Below are 27,666 nucleotides of genomic sequence, written 5' to 3' on the forward strand. Positions count from 1 at the left end.
GCTAGCCATAGGAGCACTAAAACAATCTTCAATATGAGCCATCTTTTAAACTAAGGTTGAACTTTCTCATCGGTTCTTCCCCTCTTAGCATCTATACTCCGCCTTTCAAGTTTAGCCTCTTCAATGGATTGAGCATACACCAGAAGCCTAGATAGAGACATGTAACCATGGAGAATAGCCGTACGACACTCTTTCTTCACAATATCTGAAACACCGGCAAAAAACCTACTCATCTCATTCCTAGGTTAGACACCAAGGATGAAGCATACTTATACAATAGGATAAACTTTAAGGAATACTCCTGAACACTCATGTTACCTTGCCAAAGGTTTATAAACTCCTCAGTCTTACCTCCCTCCTCTCACGGGGAAAGTACCTTTCTAAGAATGCTTCCTTAAACTCTTCCTATTGTAAGGGACCATATTCAACCGGCCTACTATCCTTCCATTAAGTGAAAAAAACTTGAGCAACGTCTTTCAATTGGTACGAAGATAACTCCGCCTTCTACCTAGAAGTCACTCCCATAGCATGTACTATCTTATACAGTTCATCCAATAAGGATTGGGGATCCTCTCCCACCTAAAAACCAAGAAAGATAGGAGGATTCATCCTCACAAATTCCATTAATCTAGAGGTCATAGTACTTTCCAAAGCATTCATCCTAGGACCAATGTGTCTATTCACATGTGTAGTCATAGCTTGGGCTAGACCAATGAGAGCCTGTCTAATTTCTCCATTAGCCATAAACAGTGGAACAACCAGAACCTCATGAACCTCACCTCCAAGAAGGACATAATCACCTTGGGGAGGCAGTTGAGCATCTTGAGGAAATTGGACTCCTTGTGGAGCTAATCTAGCTTCAGGAACTTCCTCTTGCACTCCTCCTTCTTCCAATCTTCTAGCGTTTGATGTGTTTGTAGTCATACTCCTAAAAACACAAGATAAGATTAGGAATAGACACTTATAACCTCAAATCTATAGGAATGACACAAGATTGATGAAGAAGTCAAACTCTATCGTCCTATAGCCTCTCGCCCATAGATGTGTCGCGACTCACACCAATGAACAAGACTCTACTAGACGTGACTTTTTTAGACTTTTCGATTCATAAGTACTACTTCATAACCAGTGCTCTAATACAAAGTTTGTAACAATCCAAAAATACCCCCTAGAAGTTAGGCCATTCTCGAATCGGAACACGACATACTTGACCTCCCCGAGATCTTGTACAACCCCTTTTACATAGTTCATTGCACACATGTATGAAACGTAGCACGAATTAAATTTTTTCACAAAATAGTAATACTTCAAAATATCTCTTTTATAGAAAAACATGACGAAAGGCTAAGTCTCAAAGTCGACATCTTAAATACATGAACATATTGGGACACATACCATACTTCAATGAGTAGAAGTCTATTATAATACTTTCAATGAGGAAACCTAAACATCAGGATGTGCTTGAATCTAGTGAGGACATACCAACTCTTGCTTGAATGAACTGCTAATCCAAGCTTCACTTCGAGACTCCTCTCAAATAACACCTACACCTTTAGAGATAGATAAAATATATGGAATTAGTACAATGCATGTAAAAAGTATGACATAATACATAAAATCATTATAAAAGTACATTTGTATAAAACATTCTCTTTTGAGTAAAACATCATATCATGAGTATAAGAATCACATATAACACCAACAACACATATATTACACAAGTTCAGTTCAAAACACATAAACATGAAATCCTGCTACAAAAGGTGATTCCAAGGTTCATTTAATTAAGTTATGAAAGGAACGCTCGTAGATTCCTTTCACACACACAAAAAAATCCTATAGACTACCTAATATAAGATTATTTTCCATTTCATTGATTAAATTCCTTACCTAGACTTATTCTGATATTCACAAAATTAAGACATGAAGAGACTGTCCATACACCCTCTTCAAGCCTACCTAAGCAATCGTCAAAGCTATTATAGATAAGTACCTGTTCATTAACATAGCTTTAGTTAAGTCATTATGTCCATTAAACATTTCAAGAGAATTCACCAATTAATTACTTTCATATAATGGTCTTGGATAATACCTAGAGATTCACATACTAACATCTTCAAAACCTAGTCATACAATATCTAGATAGAGTCCCATTCCACTACCTAAACATTCTACTACTTATCCAACACAAACATGTATACCACATGAAGAGAATAGGAAATAACTGACATTGACCATAATATCAAGGCATGGAATTGAGAGTCTACCCTACTTCGGTAGAGGGTGTTCTACTTGCCAAAGGTAGAACTAGGACACAACCCATGTAGGCACATTGATAAGACATATCGAGGGCTCTTATGAAATCTAGTATCCTTCTCAAGTAGAGTCACATTGCACTCTAGTCTCCATGTGAAGTAGAGCTACAATCAATAAAATATTCGCTCCGTGCTAGCCTTAGTTCTCATAGAGTACGTTCAATCATTTAAAGGTATATGAGAAGGTACCATCTCTTTGTCCTACTAACTTATAATACCTCTACCAAGAATGGGTCCACTATGGCTTCCACTCAATGTCTATAAGGATAGCTCATTCTTAACCTTCTGTTTATTTAGAAGGTTCCACTTATTAGTCATGCTTAGAAGGGCACCATCTTAGGTCTACCGATTCTACACTTCCATTCAACATTCATTCATACACATACAAGACAAAGGTGCATAAGCCTACTAAGTCAAGATGTTCATGTTCATATTCTTCATGTATCAAGTAAGGGACATAGGTCTACCAAACCAGGACACACTGCATTATCATCTTATCACATATAACATAACATCCAAGAAGCACATAGAGACAACTATGTATACTTGCTATTCATCCTACTCACTTCTATAGAATCATCAATATAAATCATCACAAGCCTCATATAAGTCATGAAGAAGCATCATACATCAAAATCAAGTAATTCATACAAAGACTTCACTATAGCCTGCTAGTGACACCTATCATCAACTAGGATCATGGTTATAAATCACACAACACATATGTCATCAAGACCTTCCAATTACTCACATAAGTAAGTTATAACTTGATAATATCGTAATACATAAAGTAATGTTATGAGGCCACTTTGCTTCACAATTATAGCACATAAGCACCGCCACCATAAGTGGAACATTCCAATCATATTCACAATTCAAGACATAAATAACATAATATAATGAGATTTAGGGCATCATACACCCAATCCACTCTCACAACTTCAATCCATAGCAAATTCAACAAACACAGTACCCAAATGCTCTTACTAATGACCATGATCACCAATTCAATCCAATAATCATAATGTACAATGAATTAAAGGTCATTCAATATGAATTCTTCAATTTAGAAATCCTACACTTTATTATAACATAATTCTTCCATGATTCAATATTCCAAATCAAACTGCACACGAATTCAATATTATAAAGACATGATTACTTCACCCAAAAAATAGCCAAAACTAGGAGTGCTTGATTTGCATGGGTTCATAGAGTTTTTAGGTTAAAATAATCAAATTAACATAACTCAATCATAATACAACGATTCAAAATATTTTATGCAAGAACACATGGCTAGATGTTAAATTAGAAGGAATTATGTTTAAATCATCTTTGAAAAATCATTGGAATTCACTCTTTGAAGGAAGAGGATTCAAGGTGAAAAATGTCACATCGGGGGAGAACCCCCTAGAAGTAACTGGTATCGTCTTCCTTGAAGAGGACTAAGACTAATATCTTAGAATTTGTCATTACATTTCATAGGTTAAATTGCAAAAAATTTAAAACTTTTTAACTACTTCTATTTCAAGGTTTACATAGATCTGTCGCATACACATGATATATACATATAGAGTTTACATAGACTACTCACATCAGAAGCACTACATAGGGTTCTACTTTTATTTCACATACATTAGATAGCAAGATAGATTCATAAGAAGTCTAGGATACGTCTCATATTAAACCATATACAACGAGTACAACCTGGGCCGTAGCCCATACTTCATTACAATATTAAAGGCCACATATAGGCATATACAATCTTAAGTCTTCAAGTGAAAAAGAATGAACAAAAATGTCTTTAAGACTAAACAATATCCAATAGAAAGATAGTGACATCGTTTTTGGAAAGTGAGGACCTATCGAACTTGAAGAATGACAATCGCAGTATTTTTCAATGGCCATCTAGAAACTCAACGGCCAGAACCTTCATTTTGTAGTAAACATAGTAACATGGGTAAGTACATCATTTGTACTAAGTATATGCATATGCACATAAAACATTTGAAACATGCCTAAAAAAGGGAAATTTATCTTATAAGGCATGCTAAGTCAGTTGAAAGTCTTCAATGCACATTTAAGATTCCATATAAGCCAATAACCACATATTTATTAAGACAAGCTCACCTATCACAAGACCATCATCATCAAGTATAATCATGTACACATGTATAGTAGCATCCTTAACATTTATTTACTTACAAGACCTTTATTCATTACCCAACATCAAGTCTATATGTCCAATGACCAATCAAATCCCCATAACCTTACTCAACCAAGAAAATCGAATAAAACATCACAAGCAATGTCTAAGTTCACATAGCGTAGATTCATAAGTATATATCATCATAATTAGAAAAATATACTAATATAATATTCATAATTAATCATTATCATGTATGAATATCAACAGATAAAGTCAATATCATACATTTCATAATATCATTAATAAAAACAACCTCCTAGGACTCCCCTTAGAGTGAACTTGTGCAATGTCTAGGTAGAGTCCCTATACTAAGTCAAAGCTAGTTATTGGTCACTTTGTTACTTCATTTTACTTTCTATAATACCTGCCTTAACCGACATAGACCACAAGAGCTAAATGTGGTATCCGGTGTTATGAAACCTTATACCAAAAGAAGGAGGACTACTTGCCAAGGTAGTAACAAACATAAAAATAGCAATCTAGGTGGATCCACTAGCTAGTATTCTTATGGAGGCAACATAGTTCAAGAAATAGGATATATACTTGGGTCTCTCTTTAAGCAGATTGCATCCAATCTCATGAGTACATTAGTGAACCTACCTTCCTTACTTGGGAAAGGACACTCCTCACTACTAGTTCACTCGGTGCTAATCTAGAGTTCCATTTGGAATGTCTTTAAGACTTTATTAATCATCATAAATTAGTATAGTCCATATTAGACTAACCCCTTGTATATAATAATCATTAGCTCATTAGGAATTGCGGGAGAATGTCCTTTAATCGCAACCCTCATATGTGTTATTAGCATATCATCGTCATTATGTCATAATAAAGCACACAGGCAATTCATAACCAACCTTATATCATTAAATCTTAAGCTTAATCGCACAATCACATAATCAAGAAATTTCAATTTCATCATAATAGTAACACCTAATTAATCCAACCACAAGAAATGCTTCAATTGAACTTCATCACCAAGTAAAAGCCATCACAATTGAAGTAAAGGTTTAAAATCACAAAGTCTTACCAATTCTCCATCAAAAGCCATCATCATTGGTCTTACCCTTAACCAATCCAATTTCATCTATCTATATGTGTAGTAACATCATACTAAAGTATTTAACACAAGAACTACGTCTGTTGTATCATCATTATCCAAGTTAATATCAATTCATAATCTAGGGTTATGGAAATAGGGTTCATTATGAATTCATTAAGAAATAGATCCAATCCCAAACAATACATTTCCCTAGGAAGTCCATAGATGAATTAGAATAGATAAAAAAAATCTAATAATCAATACATTCATTAATTTCCATCAATTAAGATGCAAGATCTTAGAATTAGGGGATTTAGGGAAAGGGACATGATCCATATGGAATTTCCTGAATTAACATAAATTAATCAAAAATCTAAATTTAATTAGCCATGGGTAATCAGAATTAGTCATAATCAATTTTCAATTTCAAATTTAGAAGAAAACCCATTATAATAGGAAAACCCATTGGAATTGAGTGATTTAGAAGTAAACTTTGAAAGGACCTCTTGGGGAAAGAAATCCCAAGATATAAGAACCCATACCTTAATGAAGCTTAATCCACTCAATTTAAGAATAAAGTTGAGAACTTAGTCTTCTTCTGAAAGCTTCCTTGATCATTCAATGCTGGATGAATAGAGAGAAAAAGTAAAGAGAGATGAGAGCTTTTGTATTTTGATTTTAGTGGGTAAAATTTAATTAAAACTCATCTTAAATTAACATATACTCATCCCCTAAATTACTTAAAAGGCCCCTTACTTAATTGGGTCTTTTTGAGAAGTCAAAATGCTTAAAAAACATCGCGGACGAACTTTGTAAGTGGCTGCACCTCGCGGGGCTAATTTCCCATTTTATTTTTGAAATTCGGATTGAGTCAGTAAGCCTCATCAAGAAACCGCATCACGAGGACACTTTTTAACCTCCTCGTGTTGGCTGCACAATGCTCAATAGCCTCCATTTTTTTGGTTGTGTACAGGCTTCTTTGGAAACCTACTTCCCATGTTCGGGTCCTCCTCAAGGACCCTTCGGGTGATCTTGGGGAGTCGTTACATGATGTTTGGACCCTATATACTATATTTTAGCTATTTAAAGTCTTTTTATAAGTTTTAGGCTCTATATGATACTCTTAAAAAGTAACACAACATAGAGACATCAACTAGTTCAATTTTGCTAATTTCTAAGCGTCATGGACGTTACTTGATGTCTTCACTCTAAAACTTCCTAAATTAATTGTAATTATTACTTGAGGTCATAAAACATTGCTACAAACCTTAGACTCACATGTTAGTCTCTAGATAAGGTCATATACTTTTGGAATGTTACAAAAACCCATACCTTAATTGTGATGAAAAATATATGAAATTGATGGAGAAAACATGTGAAAATCAGTCTTCTTCCTTGGTTCTTCAAAGCTTCATCAATGGGGGTTCTTGGGGAGAAGAATGGAGAGGTTTTATTTTGAGTTGAGGGTTTTGCTTTGTTTTGTGAGTTTAGGGGTACAAAAAGACTCAATAATCATCAATAAGTCATCCCCAAATGACCCAAATGACCCCTGCTCTCATTAGACAATTTAACCAAATCAAATTTGACTTAAAAACAATGTGACCAAATCTGGGAGATTATTGCACGTTGCGGAGGAATTTTCAAATGTTGTTTCTGGAAAATTTTGAAGCATAATGGTTCGCGACTGGCCCGCATTTTAGGGAAAGATTTTTTCCATTCAGTGCCAGCTGTGCAACGCGCAAGCACTGCCACATCTTTGATGGTACGGCAGCTTGGCTGTCCTATGTTTGGGTGAAATCCCTTAGGCTTGTCCCCGGGGCATCGTTCTCGGACGTTTGGACCCTTTGCGTGTCGTACTATGTGTAGGAACCATTGATACTCAATTTCACCTTCAAAAAATCCCCCAAAACTCAACTACAAAATACTACGATACTCTAGTTCAACTTCGACTACTTTCGGGACGTTCTTTGACCTTTGAGCTCCAAACAGTTCCACACTTTTTATACTGATTTTCAGCACCATTACTAACCTCATAAAACATATGTTAAGTTCCAGTTTCTCCTAGCTCATTTTTAGGGATGTTACATTACACAGACAACAAAATCTAAATGTAGAATCCGGTGTCATCAAATCCTACATCGAAAGAAGGTGGTCTAATTGACAAAGTAGTACCTAACATTAGCATATCATCTAGGTGGATCCACTAGCTAATATTCCTATGGAGGCAACATAGTTAAAAAACTAGGAGAACTATTTGAGACACTCTTTATGCCACTTGCATTGAAATCTCTATCTAATGAGTACAATAGTGAATCTACATAACCTACTTAAGAAGGGAGACTCCTCACTATTCATTCACTCTGTGGTAAACTAGTGTGCCTTTTTGAAATGTCTTTATATCATCCTTAAACAATCATAACTTATAATAGGTCATAGGAAACTAACGCCCTCGTATACTCATAGTCATTAGCTCAATAGGAATTGCATGAGAACATCCTTTCAATAAAACCCTCATATGTGTGATTAACACATTATCATCGTCATGTCATAGTAAGGAACATAGGTAATTCACAACAAACTTTCTATCATTGCATCTTAATCTTAATATAACAATTCACATAATCAAGACATTTAAATTGCATGATCATACTAATACCTACTTAATCTAATCACAACATATGCTTCATCGAACTTCATCACCAAGTAGAAGACATCACTATTGAAGTAAAGGTTCAGGATCACAAATCTTACCAATTCCCCTTCAAAAGCCATCATACAAGGCATTACAACAAACTAAATTTCATCCAACAATAGGTGTAATAACATCATATAATAGTAATTAACACAAGAACTACGTCATTTGCACATGAGTTCATAACTTAATGTTAGGGAATTGGGGTCAATTCATCATCTCTTGTACATACTAGGTTTAACATAAAATACTACCATAATTTAATAATAATAAATCATAATATAACAATAATAATCATTAAACATGAATGAAAATACAATTGAAAGATCAATTTAGGATTAGAAAGAAACCCATGTTCATATCATCTTTTGGAAATCAATTTAAAAGAGTCCTTTGGGGAAAGGAGTCCCAAAGGTTAAAGTTTCCCATACCTTGTTAATACTTGAAGATTGATGGAGTAAAGTTATGTTCTTGCTTACTAAAAACCCTTTGACCTTGGTATTTTATGAAGTCTTCTTTGGGGAGAGATAAATTAGAGAGAAGGTAGAGAGATTTAAGTTAGTGAATTGTGGGTGTAAGGTTAGTTTAATTAGGCTTAGGTATTTACATAGGTCCTTAATTAACTTAATTATACCTCCCCTAACTAATAATTAACCAACTAAACAACTAACTAATTAAAAGAACCCACTTAAAATAAAATTGTCCAACACAGGCTTGACCTACGAGATTCCAACCTACGGTTTGTAGGTCAGTCGACGACTGCTTGCACCCACCGTCCTGCACATCCGTCGATTAGGTCAGACAACTATGTTTTAAGCGATTTTTAGAAAATGTCTAAGTGTGGTACTACGTAGCAATCGACACCCTATCAGTTTGCTTCGTAGGTAGCCACTGCCAATACAACCTTTTGAGGTCAAATTGAAGGGTCCTCTCCAACGACCCTTAGGGTGATCCTTGGGGATTCGTACCCGGACTTTTCAACCCTAAACACACTCTATTAATTTTTAACACCTTTATTCCACATTAAATTTCAATTCCTAAATCCCTATGAGGTAGGCTAACACATACTAGCACCTATTTCACTAGTCTCCAGACGTCAAGGACGTTTCCTTATCTTAACTTTAAAACATCCTAAATGGTTTATAAACATTAATATATGTATTTAATCAGTGTTATGAGTCTTGTATCCTCATGTGAGGCTCTGGATTAGGCCTTGGATTTTCGGACTGTTATACATAAGAACTTGCAATACCACCCTCAATGAAGAAAATGACAAAGGAATTAAGGTAATTTCAGAACACTCTATTTTATAAGGTCCATGAAAGCCTGCAGGGCGTTAGTGAGACCAAAAGACATCAGTAGGAAGACATAGTTACCATACCTTGTTTGAAAAGCCGTTTGAGGTATATCCTCACCTCTCACCCTAATGTGGTGATATCCTTACCTCAAGTCAATCTTAGAAAAGTATCTTTCCATTTGGAGTTGATCAAACAAGTCATCAAACTAAGGGAGAGAATAATTGTTCTTAATTGTGACCTTATGAAGTTGACAATAATCAAAGCGCATCCTAAGGGACCCATACTTCTTCTTAATGAACAACACCGGATCTCCCCATGGTGAAATGTTAGGTGGAATAAAACCCATGTATAATAGGTCTTTGAGTTGAAGCTTTAGCTGTTTCAACTACGCCAGAGCCATTTGGTAGTGAGGACTTGAAATGAGATTCGTATCTGGTAGTACGTAAACACCAAAGTCTATTTCTCGCTACGGAGAAATTCAAGGTAAGTAATCGGGAAAGACTTTCGAAAATTCATTCACTACAAGGACCGAGTCTATAGGAGGAATGTCAGACTCAAGATCCTTGACTCTTACAATATGGTTAAGACACCCCTTACAAATCATTTTACAAGCTTTTACAAAATACGAGTTCATTAGGAAATTTTAACTTAACCACTCTTGTTTAACAATCAATGGAAGCAAACAAGCATGCAACCAATACGTTCAAAAAATGAAATCAAATAAACCATATCAAGTTCTACCAAGTCCACCCATGTAATTCAATTGGGCGAATATATAGTACAACACCTAAAGTCTCTTATAGCCACAACGAAGTCACCCACCGGGGTAATAACCGGAAATGGTTCCATCAAAACATCAAGTAGAACATTAAACTTTTTAGCTACTAGAGGAGTTATAAATGATAGTATCACCGGGCTCAAGTAAAGCATAAATATCAACAGAGAATACTTGTAACATATCGGTGACCACATCGGGAGATTCCTCTTGCTCACCCCTAGAGCGGAGAACATAAAATTGGTTCCTTTTTGGATCATCGGAACTAGGATTGCTTTCTTTAGCTTCACCAATCCTCTTTTCTTGACTGCTCCCATTAGGAAAATCTATAACCTTATGAACATCTTTTCCACAACAAAAGCAATTTCCCATTCTAACTTACCAAGCATTCAACCCTTAGCTTCTTACAACACTTGGCACAAGTAGATATCTCACTAGGTGAATTTCAACTTCTTCCCTTTTGGAACTTAGGGTTAGACACCCTATCGTTGTTAGCCTTAGTGAAATTGGAAGGCACTTGGTTGGAGACCCTCTTTTTGAACCTAGGCTTGTCTTGAATTTCAAGCCTACCTTTGGAAGTACCTCCCTCATAATACTTGGTCCTCTTAAACTCCATATTCTTCCTCTTCAATCTAGTCTCCTCTACTTGTTGAGCATGAACCATAAAATGGGAAATATCCATATTATCATGTAGCATCGCCGAACGACACTCTTAAACTAGGTCATCAAACACTCCCGTCACAAAGTGGCTCATGTCATCCCTAGGATTTGATACAAAGAGAGGAGCATACTTGGATAATTTAGTGAACCAAGGAATACTCTTCCACACTCATACCTCCTTGAAGAAGGTTGATGAATTCTTCAACATTAGCCTCCATTTTCTTCCTCGTAAAGAAACTTTAATGAAAGACCTTGTAAACACCTCCCAAGTTATAGGACCCGCTCTCCATATCCTGTTATATCTCCATTGGCTATACAAAGTTTGAGACAGATTCTTGAGTTGATAGGAGACTAGCTCGACTTGTTAATTAGAACTTTCTCCACATTAAACCATCTAAAATGTAGTAGAATATACGGGCATAACAATCATACAAATTAATATTTGCCACATAGGGATTAAAACAAAAATCATTAAGAATAAGAAAGAAATGAATGTGTTTAAGACAATAGCAATAATACTAGGGTAGATCATAAGGCACCAAACCTTGGGGAAAAGTCCAAGTCTTCTTGCAATAAACCTTGATACCTCAACGGCCCGAACCTACATTGTTTGGGAAAAGAGAATGAATATGGGTTAGTACAACCACATGTAATAAGTATGGAAGCATATGCACATAAAACTATTGAAATCATGCTGAAAGGGACATTCAGGTCAAAACTATGCTAAGTTACTTCTAAAGTTTTTATGCACAATTAATAACATATACAAGCCAATAGACATGACATTACTCAAGGAAAGTCCATATTTAACACAAGACCAATATCATGATAAAGTCAAGACTATATGGATATTATCTACATAAGGTCATATCAACGTGAATGACATTACATCAAAATCATATAAGCATAACAACAACAACACAATGTCATAACAATAATTCATGTACAAGAGTTTATAACATCACTTCACACAAGACCCTGACTCACAATCCCTTCCCAAGCCTACAAGGTCAATACTTATGTAAAGTTCCATAACCCCACATAATCTAGGAATCCAAATAGAGGATCAAAAGCATTGTAAATATTTTATATATCTTTATATCATGCATGTGCTTCATCATATATGTCAATTTAGACCAATAACATATTCATAAATTAAACTAACATCATATAGGATCTTCAATGTGTAAAGTCATCATATACATTTCATACATCTCATAAGTACATAAGAACAACCTCCTAGGTCTTCACTCAAGGTCAACTTGTTCCATGTATAAGCAAAATTCTCATACTTCCACCTACACTAAGAAGAACCCCTTAAGTCACCTTAGTCAGTGTTCTTTTCATTACTTTTATTTTACTTCCGGGAACAATCACCTTAACCATTGTAATACTACTAAAATTGTCACGACTCAAAAGCACCCCCTAGAAGTTAAGGAGAACCCCTGGATCGTGGTAAGGCGTACTTGACCCTTTGGGGTCTTGTACATGACCTTTATTTACCGTTCATTACATAAAACATAGAAAGTAGTGCGGCATTAAAACTTTTCAAGACATTTAATAAAACTAATCTTTCATAAATACTTTGAGAATCTAATCATCACAAGCCAACTTAAAAACACGACACAATATCTTAGGGACATGGCCCTTTACATTAAAAAGAAATACATAATAAGTCGTTAAATAAGAACCTAAGAAAGGGACTATGCCCTCAAATATATGAGAATGTACTTTGCCTTGAGAGAAACTTTCGCAAGCTCTTCCTTCTAGCCTTCAACCATACTTCCAACCTATACTTATAGCGTATAGAAAAGTATGGTGTTAGTAAAAAACAATATATTAAGTATGTCATATGTAAAATAATGTAAAAAGGTACATTTTAGTAAAATAAACTTTAATTCCAATAATTAAAACATTCATGATTTAAGAGTCAAAATAGTATATGGACCATCATTTAGCACATAAAGTAGAACTTTCACAATTTTAGAAGAAAAATACATATTACAGTAACATCAAGACTATTACAGTGAATACATTACAGGGAATGGCATATTCCAAGTCATGTGAAGCCTTTTTCCTTTGAAGTTTCCCTAACCAAGTTATCCTAAGACTCCCTAAGGTAACACAAGAAGGAACCGCCCATACACCCCCTTCAAGGCACACAAAAACGATCCTTAAGACGACAAACTATAGGCTTAACTCGTATTAAAATCAAGTCCATACTCTTGGTTAAACATGTGCCAAACATTCAATCAAAAATACTTCATGTAAGTACCATTCTCCAATGTGATTTTATAGGTCGCACTAAATGCAATGCGAGTGTAGCATCCCATACTACTACTCCAACTTAGTGCTCCTAATGGATTCCCTTGTATTGAGAAATTAACAATAACTTAACCAAAATTATAGTGAATTATGTAAAAAATTACAGTGAACTAAAGATACTTCAAAGATAGTGAACTTCCAAAGTACTGCCAATGAGGAAGTGAGCTTATTTTTGTAAAAGTTTCCTAACCAAGGTTATCCTAAGACACTCCAAGGTATGACATGAAGGAAACGTATAACGACCTCCTTCAATACACACCAAGAAGATCCTTAAGACTACCCACAAAGAGCTTACTCCACTTAGGAGAACAAGTCCCCACTCAATCACAAGCCATAAGAAGAACACCCAACAACACACTAAAGACTTCCCTTTTGGAATGCCTACTTAATGCAATGAGTAGATGGCGTCCCATACCACCACCTACCCTAAGTAGTACACTATTTTAGAAGGTTTGGCACCAAGACTTCCCTTTCAAAAGGTCCTACTTATTGCAAAGGAAGATAGCGCCAGATACAACCACCTACCCTAAGTAGTACGTTCTTTTAGAAGACTTAACTCATTCAATTCTTTTGCGGGAGTTAGATTAACCCACATAGATCATGAGAGCTAGACATGGAATCCCGATATAAACCCATATCGAATGAGGATCCTCACTTTACTAGAGTAAGGTCATACTTTTTAGCTTTTACATGACTTTCCCAATAGCTACACCTATTCAAGTACATAATTAAGGGATATGGAGATTGATACTAAGTAACTCATTCTCTACTAACTAGGAGTACTCATCTCAAGAGGTACATTGGTATACAACATCTCATGTCACGAAGTGTAACCACCCCTACTTCATATCCTCTCGATTTTAGGCATAACTCCCCACAGATTGTTAACATTATAAACTATAGGTTAAGGATAACTAGTGAACACCACATCTCAACTCACAAAGGGTATTCATCCTCCGACCTATCTTAGAAAGCTCTTGGGAGATAGTGAGGTTGCTACTAAACACTTCATCTCAACTCACGAAGAGTGTTCACCCCAAAACTCCCCTTTTTACTCAACTTAGCTTCATACTTCATTTAAGTGTTTGTGCATGTGATCACACCTTGCACATAAACATCATCTCATTCACATTAATTTCTGTATATTCTTTAGACCTACACTCATCAATTCACACACATTACATGCTTCACATAATCATATACTTCATTTAGACATAATCTAAGCCAAATATCTAATCAAGCTTCATAAAACACAATAGAAGAACCATTTTCAATATAACTTAATTTCACATATTAGGCCTCCAAATACACAATTACAATAAATACTAAATAATATCAAGTTCATCAAATAATTACTGCCACCAAGAAGGTGGACCATACCACTCAAGAGCAATGTATAATAAGAACTATACAATACAAGCAACTCACCATTTAACCAAACCATCACAACCTATAACCTATTTCTCATTATTTCTATCATAATAAGACCCTTAGGGAAGTAGCTAAATGATAATAACAACAGAAGAAAACCAAAGTTTGAACCCTACACAAACACTATAATTTAACACATTTCTTAAGCTAAAATTTTGAAATATGCATAAATATGAGTTCATTAGAGTTTTGAAATTAAAATAATCCATTAATACTTGAAAAAATATATTTGAATAATTGAAACACTTTTACAAGAAGACCCATGCTTAAAATAAAAGATAGAAGAAAGTATAGTTCAAAAAACCTTTTTTTCTAAATCTATTGGAAATGACTCCTTGAATTGAAGAGGGTTAAAGGATGTATACCATACATCAATGATAACGAACCCACTAATTTTTAGTGAATAAACACATAAAAACAGGACCTTCTTTCCTTACTTGAGTCTTATCTCCAATTATGCCTATGAGAGAGTATTCTTTAGAGAAGGAGTTTAAATATTTGAAGTGAGGAGTCTTGTATAGGTCTAAGACTTAAAACAAATCTAATATAAATTTAAAACCCTAAAATATAATCCTAGGTTCCTAAAAGTATTTGGGTGAATTTACACAAAACACCCTAAGGTGGGAGCAGGCGAGACAACTTTTGCAGGCCCCCATCGATGCCTCTCAATGACGGACAATCGATGCGTCGACTTCCTATTGATGAGGGATCATGGTTTAGGTATAAAACTCCAAAAAATTCAGGCCTTCATGTCCAAACGACGGACCAGGTTGATGAGCCGTCGCCTAGCTCATCAATGGACACTATTTTTGGCAGTTTTTATCTTAGAGTCGGGGTCCTCTTCTAGGGCCCCTGTGCGTCCTACATGAAGTCATACCGTACTTTTTAGTCCATAGACATATTATTCTAGATCTTAGGAACAACCCACATCAATTTCGATTAAAACGAACACGTAAAATGTCTCAAACACACCAAAATAGACAAGCACTCTCTAAGGCATACTTTGCAAAAGTCATGGATGTTCTGGGACGTTTGACCGCCCAACTTAACAAAAGTTTTCACACTGACTAAGAACACCAATATAACTCATTTTAACATAAAATTAGATCAAGAAATACTCAAGAAATTAGTTAACCTTAGTTTTTTTAGGGCATTACAAAAATAAATTAGGTAAAACTAGAGCCTAACTAGTTTTTCATGAGTTTATAAGGTCCTAAAGTGTTTTATAATGTTGTAATGAGGAAGTTTCTAAATATTTAGGTTATTTGGATGTCAAACATCAAGGGTGACCAAGAGATTCGACAAATAAATCACTTATGTGCTTATGTGTTTTTATGTGTTTATGTGTGTGTCATGTGATTATGAGGTCATTATATGAGTAATAATAGTTTTCATAAGAATTTTGCCACGTTTCATGAAGTTTGGAGGTCAAACATTCGTGACATTCTAAAGTTTTGCCTGAAATGACCTTGTGTCTCTTAGCATGTTTCATTGAGCTTTATGTGTTCTTCTTCGATGAAATTTATATGAGAGGTCCTAAACTTGTATATGATAATATTACGGTAGAAAATTTCTGGTCAAACATCTACAAGGACCAACCAAGGGTCTTTGAAGAAGGACCAATCTTGGTGGCTAAAACTACCTAAGGCAGTCCCACCTAACGAGGCAATCGACGCCCAGTAGGATGATTGACAACCCATAGGTGGAGGGCATTGGTCAGTACTTAGGAGTGGGAGTATTGAATTCCAAGGAACATTCTTTGACCCAAACAATGGACAAACGGGACGGTCCGTTTGTTCGGAGACTATCCGTCGATTTGCCAGGTATCAATGGTGTCTGCAACTTCGTAGCTCAATATTAAATACAAGGGTTAATTGGTAAATTCATCCATCGTCCAAATAAATTTTTGGGATTTTTACAAAGGGTTTATGGGTATTTGAAATTGGTTTATAATTCCTAATCACCTAGATGAAATCATTATTCTATAATCAAAGCTTAAAACTCCTAAGAGCTCTTTAGAACTCCATTGAAGCTTGAAGGGAGATTGATGCTTGAAGGTTGATTTCTCCAAAAATATATATCAATTTTCATGGATTAATATCATTTAAGGTATCATTTTTCATCCTTGGAACTTTTTTCTTCAAGGATCCAATCTTCAAAGTGATTTTCAAAGACTTTCTCAAAAGATAGATTTCTTATTTGTGATCTAGCCATAGGTTCTTGCATTAAAGGTTTTGAATCATTGAATATTAATTAAATAATTGTTAATTATATGATATCAACTTAAAATATTCTTGAACCCATGTGAAACCTAAACACTACAAATTGGCTATATTATGGGTGTTATGATCATGTCTCAGTGCTTATGAATTCTAGTGTATTTTTCTTGGGTTATTGAGTAATGTGAGAATTGTATTGGAATGATGTATAAACTATCTGTTGATAAGTCTATATTGAATTAATGTATATTCATTTGGTATTACAATTTTTGTATCTAATTGATGATCATGGACATGGGTAAGGTCCTTTTGGTATTGTATCGGATGATTTAGCTATTGATTGAAGTGTTGAAAAAGGATTGGTGGTACGCTGACATAATTATCTTATATTATGTAAATTAGGTGTCACATACCCGAACCACCACTTAGAAATTAAGGGCAATCTCAGATTGCAATTGTCATACTTGACCTCTCGGAGGTCTTATACAAGCCTTTTCATACCATTCATCACATAAACATAGTAAAAAGTAGTGCAGAATTAAAACTTTTCACAAAACATAATATAATATTAAGAACTCACATTCATATAAAGCAATAGGAAATACTAAGTCTTCATCTCATCTTCTTAAGAGACAAGAATACTTGGGACATGATCCATACTTCAAAATACGAAAATAAAAATGGTTAGTCTATTACTTTGGATGGAAAACATAAAATACATATATGCCCTCGAGTCAAATGAGGACATACTTCAACTTCTTTTAAACGATATTACGGTCCGACTCTGCCTTTCCAAAAGCTCCTTACCTGCAAAGAACTATATAGATAGATAAAATTATGGAGTTAGTACAACCACATGTACTAAGTATGGCATTATGCAGAAACAACATGAAAACGGACATTTATTGGAAATATGCATTTTTTCATTTAGAAATAATAGTATAATCGTTAGAACAACATTTAGAAACTAAGAAACACAAAAGATAACATTTAAACAAAAAATCATAATTTAGAACCCACTTTCAGTAGGTTCAATTCACTGTACAATGAAGTACCTCACAGTTACAATGAATTCACTTCCTTTTATACTAAACACTTCCTACCATAATGTTATCCCACACAAAGCTATCCTAAGATTCATTTAAGAAACACAAAGAGAGACCACCCATAAACCCTCTCTTCATGTGCCTAACGAACCTTTAGATAACTTATAATGAGTAAAATATACACTTACAAAGCATCACAAACATCAAGGTAATATTCTTGTACAAAAGGTGACTCTAAGTCTCACTTAAGTGAGTTGTGAAGAGACCGCCCATACAATCCCTTACACACACACTTATTAGATCCTATAGACTCCCTATAACAGAAATATTCTCACTTAACACACAAACACATAGATGATATGACATTCTCCTTTGAAAGGATATCAAAAGGCCTACTTATGTAAATCAAGAAGATAGACTCCATGGTTGACCACTTCAAGATTACCTAAATAGTCCTTAAGACTACCTTAGGCTTAGGTCATGTCCACAACACCAAACATCTTATCTAACTAGAGTGATCCTCAAGACTTCCAAAGATAAGACATTGAGAGATCATCTGTTATGCCCTCTTCACACTTTAGCTAAGGAATTCATAATTCACTTTAGATTAGGTACTTATTCATTCACATACTTCTTAGCATAAGTCATTAGTTCATTAGTTAATTAAGACTCATACATCACATAAAGGACATTCAAGAAATAATCTTACACAAGACCTAGGAACTCCAAGTAACATCTTCAAAATCTATTGTAAAATGTCTAGATAGTATCCTATAACACCACCTAAAAATCATAAACTTCTCTAATTCTAATAGGTATTCCATGTGATGAGAATAGGAAAGAACCTACATAGACCATAATATCTAGACATGGAATACGGAGTTCTATCCTACTTCGATGCGGTTGTGTAACTTGAAAATGGTAGAACTTAGACACATCCCGTGTAGGCCCATGGTTAAGAAATATGAAGGGCATACTTTCTAATCTAGTCTCACTCTTTAACTAGAACTACTTCCCCTTACCATACTAACTCGGTGCTAGACTTCTTTCTTATAGAGTATTTTATACATTAGGTTCATCTAAAAGAGTTCCACAACAAGATCATAACCAATTCACATTTACCCTACCAAAGAAGGTCCACAAGGGTTACCTCACAATGGCGAAAATAGGCTCATGATGACTTTCCTAAAGATTAATTTGATGTCGTTCAAGCCAATTAACCTTAAATCCATCATTCTCTTACTTTGAAGGTTAACTTTACGGCTTACAATTTCAACAATCTCAACATTACCACTAAGTCAAGTTTTTCACATAAAAGATTTTCTTATGTTCATTTAAGACCACATGTCATTGATACATTCAATACTAATAGTTCTAACACCCTAAATAAAGACTTCCCATATTTACAGTAACATATACATCAAGCAAGGGACACCAGTCAACCAAGACAAGACACCACATAGTTCACTTTAATTCATAACGTAAGTCATTCTAGAATCACATAGGAACAAACATACAATCTTCAAGTCATGCAATATAATATCATACATCAACAATGTAATCAACACATACTCATATAGCAAAGTAGGAATAACCAAGACTCAACCCTAAGACTATATGCATAAGGTCAAGTTCATAGTCTACTAAGATCACCTAAGACAACATAAATAAAAGAACACATATATGACATCACATGTACATAGATATTTTAATTATTCACATAATCAACTTAATGAATAGTCATATTACTTAAAGTAGTTGCCAACAAGGACAAGATCATAATATATCATAAAGTGACGCCGAGAAGGCCACATCAATTGCAAGTAAAGCACATAACACCGCCACCATAAGTGGAACATACCTATCACAATAGAATATAAGTATAAATTACATCAAAATTAATTAAATAGGTCAGCATACCCCCACATCCTCGTCAACACTTCAATCCAATGTCAAATTACTCAATAGAATAACACAAGACCCTTACCCAAGGCCAAAACAAACAATTAAACATAAAAAAAACAATAATAAATGGAGTAGGTTTATCAATATAACACAACGTAAATATAAATTTACTACAATTATTACATTAATGAATAGCCTACATAAAACTACATAAGAATTCATCAACATTAGATCAATATCAAGTTACACAAAACTTAATCAAAATCTAGGGTTCAGCCAAATTCATGGATTCATAAGAAATTTCGGATAAATTCATCAATAAAGAACCAATATAATCAATAATATATGTTTGAGAACAATTGACGCAAGAACCCACGGTAGAATCATGAAATTGAACAATTCAACTTTGTAAACTTAGAAACAACTTGAAAATTGGGGCTCCTTGATGAAAAGAGTTTCAACGATAAAAATACATACCTAAATTATGGTAAGTATTCAATTTTATGAAGAATTTCCACTAAAAACGTCACACCAACTTCTTCCTGGATTTTGGACTTCAATGGAGTCTTTGAGAGTTCTTTAGGGATTTTGGTTTTTTGATTTGGAAGAATGAAATCTTCTAAGTGTTAAACACATATATACATGTTTAAAATACCCAAAAGACCATTAATAAACCATATATACTCTTATTTGGAAGTGGGGTGAAATTAAAATATCACCTCTAACTTAATAGTGAGACAGCACGCAGGTCACAGTAACCTTCGATGGTCGCCCATCCACTTACGAGCCACCTTGGCCGTTGTCAATGGGTTCATAGAGTTGGAAATTGGAGATTTTCTACCTAGGACAAGGAACAAAAAAATCCCACCACCTATGGGCCGTTGACCAGGCCACGGGCTGTCGATTGCCATTCGTAGGTGGACTGCCTTTGGGCAGTTTTGGCCACCAACATGGGTCCTTCCTCAAGGACCCTTGGTTGGTCCATGGTGATATTTTCCCAGACGTTTCAAACCCAAACATTATTTTATATAATTTTATAACCTCTCACGTGAATTTCACTCAAAACGAACGTGTAATACTCTACGAAACATGCCTAGACACTCAAGGTCTTTTGAAGGAAAATCGTTCAAATATCATGGACGTTCTTGGACGTTTGACCTTCCAACTTCGCGAAACTCTACACACTTCCTATACATGACATAATAAATAATTTTAGGACATTAAAACCTCATGAATCACACATAAACACATAGAAACACATATGAGGCACCTAGGTGACTTAGTTGTCGCACGTCTTGGTAATCCCTTGACATTTGACTTCCAACGCACCTAATACTTTTGACACTGTCTCAATAATATATATTAAACCTATTTAGGAAATTATACCATCTAGAACAACATGTAAGGATCTAGTTCAACTTAGTAATTTTCAGGGTCTTACAATCTCCCCCGCTTGGACAACATTCATATTCAAATGATACTTGCCACTCTCTGAACACTTCCAAGAAAAGAGATTCTACTAGCAGCTAATAACCATTCCATACAACACATAGCAAACAAGAAAACATATATTTTACCTAGGCAAGAGAATCACAACACAACAAGAAACTAGAAAACAATTATAGCACTCATTATGCTACAAAACTCACATGCTTCATTCCAAATGGAAAAAAACTCATTTTATATTCGATATCATACTCATATACATCAGCTATAACAACAGTACAACAATTTTAGACCAAAAAATCAATTAGTCAAATTCCCAAACTTTTTACAGTGAACTGTTTTAATGGTACAATGATTTTACCAATTTTTTCAAAAATAATTCTTGTAGGCAATTCATGATATGAACATGCTAATATGAAGAGTAACATCATATAAGCACATCGTACAATAAAATCATGACTTCATAAAATACACAATGCAAGAAGTTAGTGAAATTCGATTTCACCCAAACTCCTAAACACCATGCACATGCAACATGCTTCTATACCATTCAATTCCATTTACTAGTCATACTCCCCCACTTAGAAGAAACTCATCTTAACACAAGATAAAGAGAAATTACCAACATTATCATCACTCTCATCCGACTTGTCCCCTCAAGGCTAAGTGCATAGAAACACCTTTTTGTTGGTGCAACATCCTTTGGAACACTAGGAGCAACTTTCTTACCCTGTCTTCCCGTATAAGCAATCATAGGACAATCTCTCACCTTATTTCCTTCCTTACCACAACCAAACCAACTCCCGGTAACCAATACACACTCACCATAATGTTTCTTGCCACATTTGACAGAAGTAGGCTTGACCTTTTGAGAACTACCTCATTCACCATAGCACTCTTAGGTTCTTCTTGAGTTTGAGCCCTCTTCTTAAAACCTAGTTTGCTCTTGATCATTAGCACCACTCGTTTTCAAGCTTCTAGCCATCCTCCTAAGTTTAGACTCTTCAATAATTCTTCATACACCATAAATCTAGGTAGAGTCATTCATAATGTAACATAGGGGTATGACATTCATATTTACTAAGTGAGATACACACATCACAAAATGACTCATTTAATCTCTTGGACTTTACACAAGAGAAGGGGCATACCTAGACAAAGTTGGGAATTTCAACAAGTACTCCTCAACACTCATATTTCCTTGTTTGAGATTAATAAACTCCTCAACCTTAACTTCCCTTTTCTTCCATGGAAAGTACTTACCAAGAAAAGATTCATTAAATTCTTCAAACTCAATAGGACCCGATTCCTCCGACGTATTATCCTTCCATTGAGTGCACCATATTTGATTAACATTCGTCAATTGATACGAAGCCAACTCGACCTTCTCCCTGAATGTAACTCCCATAGAACTCAACACCTTGTACACCCCATCAAGAAACTCTTGTAGATCCTACCCCACTTTTGAGACAAGAAATATAGGAGGATTCATTCTCACGAAATCTCTCAACCTACACGTCATAGATCTATACACCACATTCTCCCTAGGCATCATACTCAAATTTATTTGAGTAGTCACGGATTGATATACAACTATCAAAGCCTCTCTAATCTCTTGATTAGTAAATTTCAGAAGAATCATAAGAATCTCATTACCTCCGTCCACGTTAGGAATATGATCACCTTGGGAAGGTACTTTAGCACCTTGGACACCTTTCCCATCTTGAGAAACTTTCTAAACTTGCTCAACTTGAGGAGGAATCTCATCATTCATCCTCTCCTCTTCCAACCTTCTAGCGGTAATCCTTCTAGTATTCATCTCCTAGAAATACAAGGAAACACATTAAGAAGGATAATCATAACATTTACTCTACCGGACGACAAATGAGTAGAAAAGAAGGGAAAATCTATCGTCCTATATCCTCTCGCCCATGGATGTGTCGTGACTCACACCACCAGGCAAGAATCTACTAGATGTTACTTGATGAGACTTTTTGATTCCGAATACTACTTTCACAAACCTCCGCTCCATTACCAAGATTGTCATATACCAAAACCACACCCCAAATGTTAGGGGCAATCTCAGATTTCAACCTGAGTACTTGACTTGTCGGAGGTATTATACAAGCACTTTCATATCATTCATCGCATAAACATAATACAAAGTAGTGCGGAATAAAATTTTTTGCAAAACATAACATAGCCTTTAAAAAATCTCTTATATATAAAACAATAGGAAATACTAAGTATAAGTCTCATCATCTTAAGAAAGAAGAATACTTGGGACACGGCCCATACTTCAAAATACGAATATAGAACTACTTAGTGTATTACAATACTTTAAATAGAAAACATAAAAAATATATATGCCCTTGAGTCAAATGAGGACATACTTCAACTTCTCATTAAGGATGCTATGGTCCAAGTCTTACTTCCCAAAAGCTCCTCACCTACCACAAAATATATAGATAGATAAAAGAATGGAATTAGTACAACCACATGTACAAAGTATGACATTATACATAAAAATCATAAAAATGGACATTTATTAGACATATGCTTCTTTTCTTTTAGAAATCATATTTTAATCAAAAGAACAACATTTAACAACTTAAAAACACAAAAAGATAACAAGTAAACAAAAAATCATAATCTTACAACCCACTTTATAGTAAGTTCAATTCACTGTATAGTGAAGTACCTAACTGTTGGAGAGAATTGACTTCATTAGATATTAAACACTTCCTAGCATGTTGTTATCAAACTCAAAGTTATCCTAAGATTCACTTAAGTCACACAAAGAGAGACCACCCATACACCCTCTATAGATGTTCCTAAAAAACCCTTATGATTATATACAATGAGTCACATTCAAACTTAAAGAGCATCACAAACATCAAAGTAAGATTCTTCTACCGAAGGTGACTCTATGTCTCACTTGAGTGAGTTGTAAAGCGACCACCCATACAATACCTTACACACACACATAAGAGATCCTATAGACTCCTAGAATAGAATCATTTTCACTTAACACACCAACACATAAATGATATGACATTCTCATTCAAAAGGCTATCAAAAGACCTACTTAAGTAAATCAAAAGATAGCGTCCATGATTGACCTCTTTAAGATTTCCTAAATAGTCCTTAAGACAACCTAAGGTTTAGATCATGTCCACAACACCAAACATGCTCCCTAACTAGAGTCATCCTCAAGACTTCAAAATATAAGACATGAAGATATCCTGTCCACAACACAAAACATGTTCCGTTTAGTCAGAAAGCATGTAAAAGAATAAGTACTAACCTAGAGTAGTTAAGTGTTGTCTATTTCAGGTATGGAAGGGGCATAGGAATGGTCACTTCATGTCTTACCTAGGTAAGTCTTAAGATAAGTAGGAAAGTTGGTTAACACTTTAGTTATGATCTAAACTTAGGTAGTCTTAAGGATTATTTAGGTAATCTTGGAGAGAGTGTATGAGTGTTCTCTTCTTGATTTACATAAGTAAGTTTTTTGATAACCTTTGGGAGGAGAATTCCATTTTATATATATGTTATGTTATGAAATGAGAATGATTCTATCTTAGGTAGTCTAAAGGATCTCTTAGGTGTGTGTGTGAAGGGATTGTATGGGCTATTACTTCACATCTTACTCAAGTGAACCTTAGAATCACCTTTGCTAGGAGGAACTCATGTTATGTGTTTTGGTGTATTGTAAGTGTGTTTGTGTCAATATAGGTAGCCTTAAAGATCATTTAGGTTTGCCTAGATAGGGTGTATGTGAGATCTCTCTTTTTCTTACTCAAGTGAGTCCTAGGATAACCTTTAGTGAGTGGGTTGTATGCTAAATGAGCTCACTGTAATGTTTGATTAAATTCACTTTAAAGTGACTTGGTATACTATAATTTTCTTTTAGAAGTGATAAAATGCTTATGTGATATCTGATGCGTGTTTATGGTGTTAAACATGATTTTTAGTCATAGGATATGGTGTTTTAATAAAAAAGAGCGTGTTTCTAATAAAAGTCCATTTTCATAATTTTATGCATTTGTCGTACTTAGTACAAGTGTTTGTACTAATTCGATACATTTTGTCATATCTGAAGGTGTAGGTGGAAGGTGAGAAGCGTCTTGAAGGAATTTTGGCATCAAAGCATAGGTTATGAAAGTAGTCTTAGGAATCAAAAAGTCTCATAAAGCAGGTCTAGTATAGTCTTTACCACCGGTGTGAGTCTTGACACATAAATGAGCGAGAGGCTATAAGAAGATAGGGTTTCACTTTCTTCATCAATGTTGTGTTGTGCCTCTATAGTTGAGGTTGTAAGTGTGTATTCCTAATATCTTCTATTGTGTTTAAATGAGATTAATAGTATAAGGATGGTCTCTAGACGGTTGAAAGAAATAAGGAAGGATAAAGAAGTTTCTCCTCAAGTTGAGCAAGTTCCTGAAGGTGTTCAAGTGCCTCCACAAAGTGTTAAATTCCCTATTGGATGTCAAGGTAATGAGGTTCCGGTGGTTTCCCCGAAAATGACTAATGGGGAGATTAGAGAGGCTTTACTTACTTTGGCCGAGCCTTGACTACCCATGTGAATAGGGGTATAGAACCTCGACTGAATATTGTGGAGAGCACCAAGACATATAGATTGAGAGAAATTGTGAGGATGAATCCTCATCTTTCTTGGCTCTAAGGTTGGATAGGATCCCCAAGAGTTTCTAGATGGTGTGTACAAGGTGATAAGTGCCATGGGCGTGACTTCTAGGGAGAAGGCAGAGTTTGTTTCATAACAATTCTGGGAGGTTTATCAAGTATGGTACGCTCAATGGAAAGATAATAGGACAGTTGAGTTGGGTCCTATGGAGTGGGAAGAGTTTAAGGAGACTTTCTTAGGAAAGTACTTTCCCTGTGAGAGGAAAGAGGTGAAGGTTGATAAATTTTAAATCTCAAGCAAGTAAACATGAGTGTTGAGGAGTATTCCTTGAAATTCACTAGATTTTCCAGGTATTCTCCATACTTTGTGTTTAATCGAAGGGATGAGATGAGTAGGTTTGTGACCAGTGTTGCCGACCTTGTGAAAGAAGAATGCCATACGGCCATGCTTCATGATTATAAGACTCTATCTACGCTTATGGTGTATTGTCAATCTATAGAGGAGTCCAAACTTAAGAGGACTACTAGAAATTTGAAGAGGGGTGGACCAATTGAGAAAAATTAACCTAGGTTCAAAAAGAGGTCTCAAACTCAATATGGACCTAGTAATCCTAAGGTCAAACTTTAAAAGGGTAGTGGTTCTTAAGGTGTTATGCCTATTTGTGCTACTTGTAGAAATAGGCACTATGGGGAGTGTCTAATTGGTACTGAGAATTGCTTTGGGTGTGGTAATTATGGACATAGGGTGAGTTATTCGCCTACTAGTGCTTCCATAGGAATAGAGGGTAAGCAAGTTACTCCAACTGTTATGGGTGATGATGCTCAAAAGAAGAATCATTTCGATGTACTTCGGGCACGAAAAGCAAAGATGGATGATGATGATGATGTTTGTAAGTTATGATTTCTCTAATTTAGTTACTATGAGTTCCTTCTAATTGGGGGAGTATGGTGAGTATTAGTGTTTTGATTGATTACCTTATCTCTTCAATTCAACTCAAACTCGAGAGTTAGAATGTCATAGTAGCATTTTGCATGTGCATTGTGTTTATGAGGCTTGTTGAAATTGAATTTCATTGATTCCTTGCATGGTTCATTTCATGAAGTTATGATTATGTTGTAAAGGGAATTCATATGGTTTTATCTTGCATAGTAACATGTTTCCATCATCAATTGCCTAAATGTTGCATTTTTGAAAATTTGAAACATGTTCACTGCCAAGGAATTTAGCTCACTGTAGCATTATTGCAAAATTGCATAATTTGTTCTCTGGTTGAAAATTGTTTTAATGTGTACATAAATTATATATATGAGCATGATAATTAATATTAAACGAGTTCTTGCTATTTGGAATGAAGAATGTGAGTCGTATTGGCATGATGAGTTGAAGGTTTCTTTCTATCTTCTTGTTGTATTGTGTTCTTGATTTTGTGAAATTGATATTTTATACTAAATTTTGTATTGTATAATGTGTTATTTTGTATGGTTATGAGCATTTAACGGAATCTTTACCCTTGGAAGTGTTAAGAGAGTTGCTAGTGTCATTCGAGGACGAAGGTTATCCAAGTGGGGGAGATCGTAATACTTCTAAAACAACTTAGGTGAAAATAGAGCCTAACATGATTGATATTAGGGAATAAGGTATGTCTTATAATGTGG

This window comes from Solanum lycopersicum, chromosome 9, assembly GCF_036512215.1.
Source record: "Solanum lycopersicum chromosome 9, SLM_r2.1".
In the NCBI taxonomy this organism is placed as follows: Eukaryota; Viridiplantae; Streptophyta; class Magnoliopsida; order Solanales; family Solanaceae; genus Solanum; species Solanum lycopersicum.